Source organism: Centruroides sculpturatus, unplaced genomic scaffold (assembly GCF_000671375.1).
Source record: "Centruroides sculpturatus isolate CEXI.00-Female unplaced genomic scaffold, Cexi_2.0 scaffold464, whole genome shotgun sequence".
NCBI lineage: Eukaryota > Metazoa > Arthropoda > Arachnida > Scorpiones > Buthidae > Centruroides > Centruroides sculpturatus.
Genome location: NW_019384627.1, coordinates 203,543 through 211,403, shown reverse-complemented (window position 1 = coordinate 211,403; position 7,861 = coordinate 203,543). Strand labels below are relative to the sequence as shown.

The 7,861-nt window shown below is 27.5% G+C and overlaps 1 protein-coding gene across 1 annotated transcript in view; it reads left to right on the top strand.

The window, feature by feature from the left end:
- LOC111625653 (oxysterol-binding protein-related protein 3-like) overlaps positions 1-7,861 on the top strand; it is a 148,502-nt gene that overhangs the window by 5,912 nt on the left and 134,729 nt on the right. Inside the window, exons 2-3 of the mRNA XM_023368866.1 lie at positions 5,473-5,561; positions 6,836-6,912. The gene's annotated coding sequence lies outside the window, so the exon portion shown is untranslated. The remainder of the gene's footprint in view (positions 1-5,472; positions 5,562-6,835; positions 6,913-7,861) is intronic.

Below are 7,861 nucleotides of genomic sequence, written 5' to 3'. Positions count from 1 at the left end.
GCAATTTCAATATTGAAGATGCACCACGTTCTGGATGGCCAATTGAAGCCAATGAAAACAAAATAAAGGTACTGATTGAAGCAAACTACCAAATAACAACACGTGAAATCACTAAGAGATTAAATTTGTCAAATTGAACTGTTTATGATTACTTGAAACAAATTGGTTTCATTTCAAAGCTCGATATATGGATTCCACATGTTCTTAAAGAGAGATGCTCTCTTTGGTGGGACTTTAAGAAATTTTTTTTTTTTCTGGAGCTTTTACCAGACAATTTAACAATTGATTCGAAAGTGTACTGCCATCGAGTAAACAAATTGAGTAATATAAAGCAGAAAAGGCCAGAATTGATCAACAAAAAAGGTGTAGTGTTTTACCATGATAATGTCAAATTTCACACAAATTTGTTAACTGGTCAGAAACTGTTATAACTTAGATGGGATGTGCTATCACACCAACCATATTCGCCAGATCAAGCACACTTTCTTGTTCTGGTCTATACAAATTTTTTTTAACTGTAAGACATTTACTTGAAATGACAATGTCAAAAATCACTTCGATCAGTTTTTTGTAAGCAACAATAAAAACTTTTATGAATGTGAAATCATGCTATTACCAGAAACGATGACAACAGTTATTTGACCAAAATGGTCGATATATAATTCAATAAAATATTTATTTATTATAAAAATATTGTGGTTTTTTTTCACGGAAAAAAACCACAATATTATTATAAGTTCAGAAAGTAAGTATAGTTTTATTAGTTCAGAAAGTAAGTTTGTTTTTTTCTGTGAAAAAAAACGAACTTGCTTTCTGAACAACCCAATAATATGATTAAAAATAGTGGAGATGTCAGAGACATATACACAGCAGGCAGGATCACTTACAGAGATGATTGTCTATTCATATACAAAGCATAAATATCTTTAACTATATCTTTGCTTACTTCCAGAAATAGGTGGAAACCTTGCTACAGAACCTTTCCTCATTTCATACCATTGGCAGGTGATTAGCAGAGATAAATTTGCATGTTTGATGAATGCTATGCATCCTATATACCAGGGTTAGCCAACTTTTGTGTACATAAGATTTACTTTTTATCTTAAAAATGTGTCGCAATTGACTTGTTATCGTAGGCATAGTCTAAATGGCGAGGGAGAGGTGTGAAATACATACTATGTTTAGATAGGTAAGAAAAGCCAAAATTTAATTTAAAACATGAAGAAAAGGTACTTACATTTTAAACAGAAGAAAAATTGATACTCAATGTTGTCACTTTCAGGGACTATCACTTCACCCTTCCTCTCTCTACCATGTCCTGACCTACTCTTTCTGTCCTCTTTTTTTTGGTTTTATAAACCTTTGTCTACATTTCTTATTCCCCTTTTACAACTGTATGCAAATGGATTGTGCGTGGACTGACAAATCAGACCTCTGCATCCTCCCTCAGATGTGGTTATCACTACACTTGCATTCGGTTACAAGTGTAATACATTAAGTCAAGACATCACAAGTGATCGACCAAAATTGGCTTTACGATCGCCCAGTCGATCATGATCAACTTGTTGGCCACCCCTGCTATATACAGTGGTACCTCAGGATACGAAATTAATTCGTTCCGAAACTGAAATCGTATCATGAAAATGTCGTAAGTGAATCATTTTTCCCCATACAATAACATGTAAAACCAAATAATTCGTTCCAACACGAAAAAAAACACTCAAATTAAAGCTAAGTAGTACATTTAAAAAAACTACTTTAGTATAAAAAAAAACAACTTTAGTACGGAAAACACTGAAAAATGCGTTTTGTAGTTGTAAATGTATAAATAACTATAATAGAATAATAACTAATTTAAAAAAATGTAGTTTTATTTGCACTTTACCTTTGAGGATAGACAACGGTGGAGGTGTAAACTGGTGGCGGGGGAGAGGGAGAAGGGAAATGATACTAAAACTTAACTTACATAACATAATGTAACAATAACTTAAAAATAACTTAGAAAATATAAAGAAATTAGTGTTGTTTTATATATTTTTTAAAATTTTTATTCACTGCTTTTTGCTTTCTTTCCTTCACTTTCGCCAGCACTTTCACTGGATAGAGGTCGCTTGGTAAAATATCTATCCAAAGAGGTTCGGCTTTGCCTACTTTTAAAAATGTTTCTAAAATGACTTAGGCAAATGTTGTTACTCCGAGCAGCAATACGGCCAGTTTGAACCTTTTCGGAGTGTTTCTTTTCAATAAAATCAGTCACTTATAATACCTCAAGATTTCCTTTATCAAGCGAGATTCTTCCACGACGAAGCAAACACAGGACTGAGACCAATGAACAGAAGTGAATAAAAAAATGGCGCTGCGAACTAATGTATGTTGTATGGTGAGTTTTTGTTCGTATCGTGGAGCAAAAATATGTTCGAATTTCATGTCATATCCTGAAAATTTCGTATGCTGGGGCGTTCGTATCCCGAGGTACCACTGTACTATATACTATGCCATTAGAACTCTAACATTCATTTGCAGTGGTGTGTTGGGACAGAGAAGCATGGACTGGCATCATATTGTCTTTAGTAACAGATCCTGTTCTGTGAGAGAAAATGACTATCATGTTAGTTTAGAACACCATTGGTGAGTGCTTCAATCTTGTCTTTGCTATCAAGTGGCATATTGTAAGTCACATTGGTTACTCCTAGTAATGGTATAAGGGATATCTCAATAGTAAAAACAAGATTGAAGAACTCACCAGTGAAATTCTGTACTCTTGTTTTCCTTTCATGGCAGGATTGCAAACAGACATTTTCTAGCAAAGTAATGCTAGGTTCTCCACAGCTGGTGTTTCCTACAATGTGTCTGTCATATTGCCAAACATCCGTAGTCTTCTTACCCTTCAGATTTGTTGCCCATTGAGCATTTGTGGGACCAGATGGGATGCCAGCTTCAACCATCTAAGAGTATGAATGATCTGGAATGATAATTGCAATATTTGTGGGCAAATCTATTGCAAGATATACATGGCCTGTAAGCACAACCTTATTCCATATATCCAGGCAAGAGAAAGTCTTACAATGTACTAAAGGTTGCTTTAAATTGTATCTTTGTTATGATATTGAAATCATTTTTACCACCATCATTACATTCTCATTAATAGTTTTATTCAATTACAATGCCTTTTTCTTGTATAACTTTTTTGTCAATGAGTGTGTTACTGTTTTGATATTTTAGTTATATATTTAGTTTTTCTGTAGAAATCAACATAATTTCAAGATTTTTTAGAGCTGTAACAATTAATCATTTGCTAATTGTTAATAGTACTAATCGTGTCCTCCATTGATTAATTATCAAGTAATGTTTAATTCTCCAATAATTGGAGTAATTGGTAATTAATCTTTCCATTGGAAAATGCTACTACTATTTAAATTTAAAATTATGAAATTAATATTAAAAAATGAATAATGATTAAAAAAATAACTTTATTAATAATGGTATTTTAAGAAAATCACAATAACACATCCAATTCTGTTAGAAACTTCTAGCTTTTTGTATCTGTGTTTTTAAATTGAAAATGTTTAGAACATTTTTAGTTTGATTTTAACTAGTTTAACTAATTTGGTACTAATAAATTTTTAGAAATACAGTATGCATTTTTTAAGGGAAAAGTTCTGATCTCATTTATAGCCAATTATCACATCTTACCAATTAATTTTCAGCATCATCTGCTTATTTTTGAGAGAAAGTTTTTTCATTTTTAAACAAGTAGATTGTTATTACATTACCAGTTATTTAATATTGTTTTGTGAATTACATTGCACTTAAAAGGACGTCTGATAAATCTTACCACCAACTTCAATAACCAGTAAAAATGAAAAACTTATTAAACCAGTATTTTGATGATTGAGATGTCTGATATGCAAAAGTAATTTTGACATAGGCAATTAATTTATCAGTTAATAATAGAAAAAATGCAATCATAAAAAATATTAGACATTGCTTCTATTTTCTTAGAATAGCACTAGTGTAGAACTGCCAAGAAAGTATGTAATCCATATTAAAAAAGATAGGTTAAACTAAGGTTAAAGTAGAAAAAAAAAAAGGCTCTATAAAATCTAAATTTAAAATTTTATAAGCTATTGTAAAAAATACAATTATGTGATNCATTTAAAATGTTTACTTAAGTCTACAATATAAAAAATATAAAGAAAGCCCAATGAAAAATTCTTAGTTTTATTTCTTTTAATATTTTGAAGTATATCTGATATATCTTTTTGATTTTAGCTTTTTATTAAAATTTTGAACATAAATATTCATCTATTCCTGGCTTTGATTCTGTTATAAATAGAATAATTACCTGAAAATGAATATATAAATTTGTTTCTATTAAGATAAGATTTCATCTGAAATTAATTAACAATGGGTAAATTGTTATTATATAATAACAGTAATTAGTGAATTAAATTAATAGTGGAAAGTTATAAGAGAAAACATGTTACATAAGTGAAAAAGTCTTGAGTTAGTAGAAAATTTATTTTCTTGGTTTTAAAAATGTAATGTAATCCTTGTTTATAAAAATCACTATTATTATATCCAATGAAATATAATAAATGATTTCAAAATGTAATCTATATTTATTTTTATAAAATTTATGAAATTAACATCTAACAATTATATCAGTCAAATGCTAATATTTAAAAAGTAACTTTATTCTTTTCAATTGATTATAAATGACATTATAAAAATATCATTTATAAAATTTCAAATCAAATAGTGTAATATTTTATTAGTTTTAATGAAATATTCTTTAAATAGTTTTAACTTTATTTATTTTAAGTGCCTTCAATCAGTAAATGTCTTACAGGCACATCAATAGTAATTGTGTTGGAAATATTGATGACTGTAACTTGGGATTAATGAGTATTAGGAGTTATTTTATTTATTTAGTAGCAATTCTGAGTTCTTTTTTTTTTAACTTGATATTAGATTACTCTTACTTCTTCCCATATAACTATAATTAGAATAATAATAATTATTATTATATAAGTGGTTTGAATGATGTTTTTTACAAATTTATATTTAAAGATTATGATAAAATTCACAAAGGTTAACTTATTAATTTAACATTTTACAATCCAAGAGTAAATGAAAATGCTAACTATAGTCAATTTTTAATGAATGTTATGTAATTCATTTACTGAAACTTCATTATATTTTTTTTAGTATAGAATTTATTTTTTAAAGGATTATTATTCATCATGTTACAGATTTAAATTTTTATATGAAATATTTCTTAGAAGAATAATAGCATTTTTATTAAAAAATATTAAATAATCTATGGTCCATTCAATGGACTACAGATTATTTAATATTGTATCATGGATCATTTCGTGGACCAAATAATATGATCCATGAAATGTTTAAAATGTTTGAAGAAATATTTTTGATTTAAAATCTAATTAAATCTATATGCTTTATTGATAGGAAACAATTTATAGATTTGTTTTTTGACATTTTAAGAATCTGAAGAAATGCCTCAACTGTTAAAATAACAATACTAATTTTTTCAGAAGGTAAATAGATTTTAATTACTATTACTATTAGAATAGGTATGCATTAATAAATATTAAAAATTAAAATTACATTTATAACTAAAATATAATTTAGTTAAAAATTAAAAATTTCAGAGTCATTAACATTTTAGTTATTGCAAAGATATATTTACTTTGATATAATATTATTCAATTTATTAAAATATGCATTTATAGCAGATTTTCTGCTATAAACTGTCTATAAAATAATTTATCTTGTCTTTCTATGTTTTCTGCCTGAACATTGATTCTAAGCAAACTGTTTTATCATCTATTTCATAACTTCATAAATCATATATTGCTATATTGTATGTGACTATTCTTGATAAATTTGTTGTAAATAAAATGTTTAATATTAATCAATCATTGACTAGCTACTTATAAAAATATGAATAAAAAAATATAAAAATGCATACATTCAATTAAATAACCTATTTTGCTATTTTGTATTATTTGTTATAAACACAAATTGAATACTTCTCATTTGAAATTGAATGACTAGGGTTTAAGTGAAAAATAAATTGAATGCCGACATTTACACTATATAATGATTTAAAATGTATTTATTTTCTTTTATATCTATTTAACACTTGTTAAAAAAAAATCTATATTTATCACATCTAAACAAATCTAAACTCCTGTAGTATTTTATCTATCTTCTTTCTGACATCTAATCATTCATTTTGATGATAATATTTTGATATAAATAAATAATGATAAACTAATATTAGTTTCAACAATTTTAGGCAGTTTACAAATTTTCACTTATATAATGTTTGTTTGCTTTGCATCAATTTTTTATGATCCATTAACTTTTATTCCAAAACTCTTAATCTAAATTCAAATTTAAATAAATTCAATATGTAAAATTTATATTTATGAGAATAATATATACCATGTCAAAATGAAAATTTTATTCAAATATTTGTACTTGTTGCCCATATGTCCAATTAATCAGATTTTACTCTTTCAGACACAAGGTTTAAGTGTTAAAGTTTTAATAAATAACAATAACATTTAAAAAATTGTTTGAAAACTAAAATATGCAAAGTTATTCTATAAAAATTCTATAACTTATTTTCTTATCTACAATTTTATGATAAAGTTAAATGGCTTCAAATATATTAAGAAATATAATTTAATGACTTCCAAAATTCATACTTGAGTGAGAAAATTTGGTTGAAATATACTACTAACAATACATAATTTAAATACTAATTGTTTTTGCTAACTGCTTTAATTATTTATAATAACAGAACGAAAGACAGAAGTACATAGAGATGGCAAATTTCATCAATAAGCAACAGGCAATGCCAAGAGAGATGTCTTGAAGGTAGGTTAATATACTACAGGTTAATATTATTTGCAAAGAAAGAAAATAAAAAACATAAAACATAATGAAGATTATTTTTAATTATAGACTACATATTATTGTTTTGTCATACACTCATTCACAAAAAGTTACACAGCCAGATAGAATTGTCCAAAAGTGCAAAATTTGACACACAGCTGTCTCAGACAGGTACATAAATGTGTACAGTTATGATATGACTATACCTGGTAATACCACTAGAATGCCTTAAAATTATTACCCCAATATCCTATAAAAAGGGTTGCATAGGCTCACTGTGTTTAGGAGTTTCAATGTATCCATTGTTTGGAGGTCTTTGAATGCTATGTATGTCTGTATGATGTAATCAGACATTATGCACAGCTGACAGTTTGAGAAAGGCCACATCATCAGGCTGAGCGAAGCAGGTTGTTTTTGCCAAATTGCTCACTATATGGGCTGTTCCGATCTGATTGTATTGGGTTATTCGGAAAGTAAGTTTTTTTTTTACCACTAGATGGATTAGTCGTATTTTTCCCATCATTTTTATTCTAAACCATATTATCATTATATATTTTGACAGGTAGTATTTTAAGGCTTTATTTGTAAAGAATTTTGTTTGATTCTGTGCAATTGTTTTATGTTTTGCGTCCCATCAAATATTGAAGATTGAAAGCATCATTTTTGGCATATTTTGCTTTTTTTTTAACCTAAAAATTAAAATGCTGTTCAAGCAAGAAAAAAATTGTGGTACATGTATGGAGATGATGTGTTAAGAGAAAGACAGCGCCAAAACTGGTTTACAAAATTTCGTTCTGGCAGTTTCAATATTGAAGATGCACCACGTTCTGGATGGCCAATTGAAGCCAATGAAAACAAAATAAAGGTACTGATTGAAGCAAACTGCCAAATAACAACACGTGAAATCACTAAGAGATTAAATTTGTCAAAT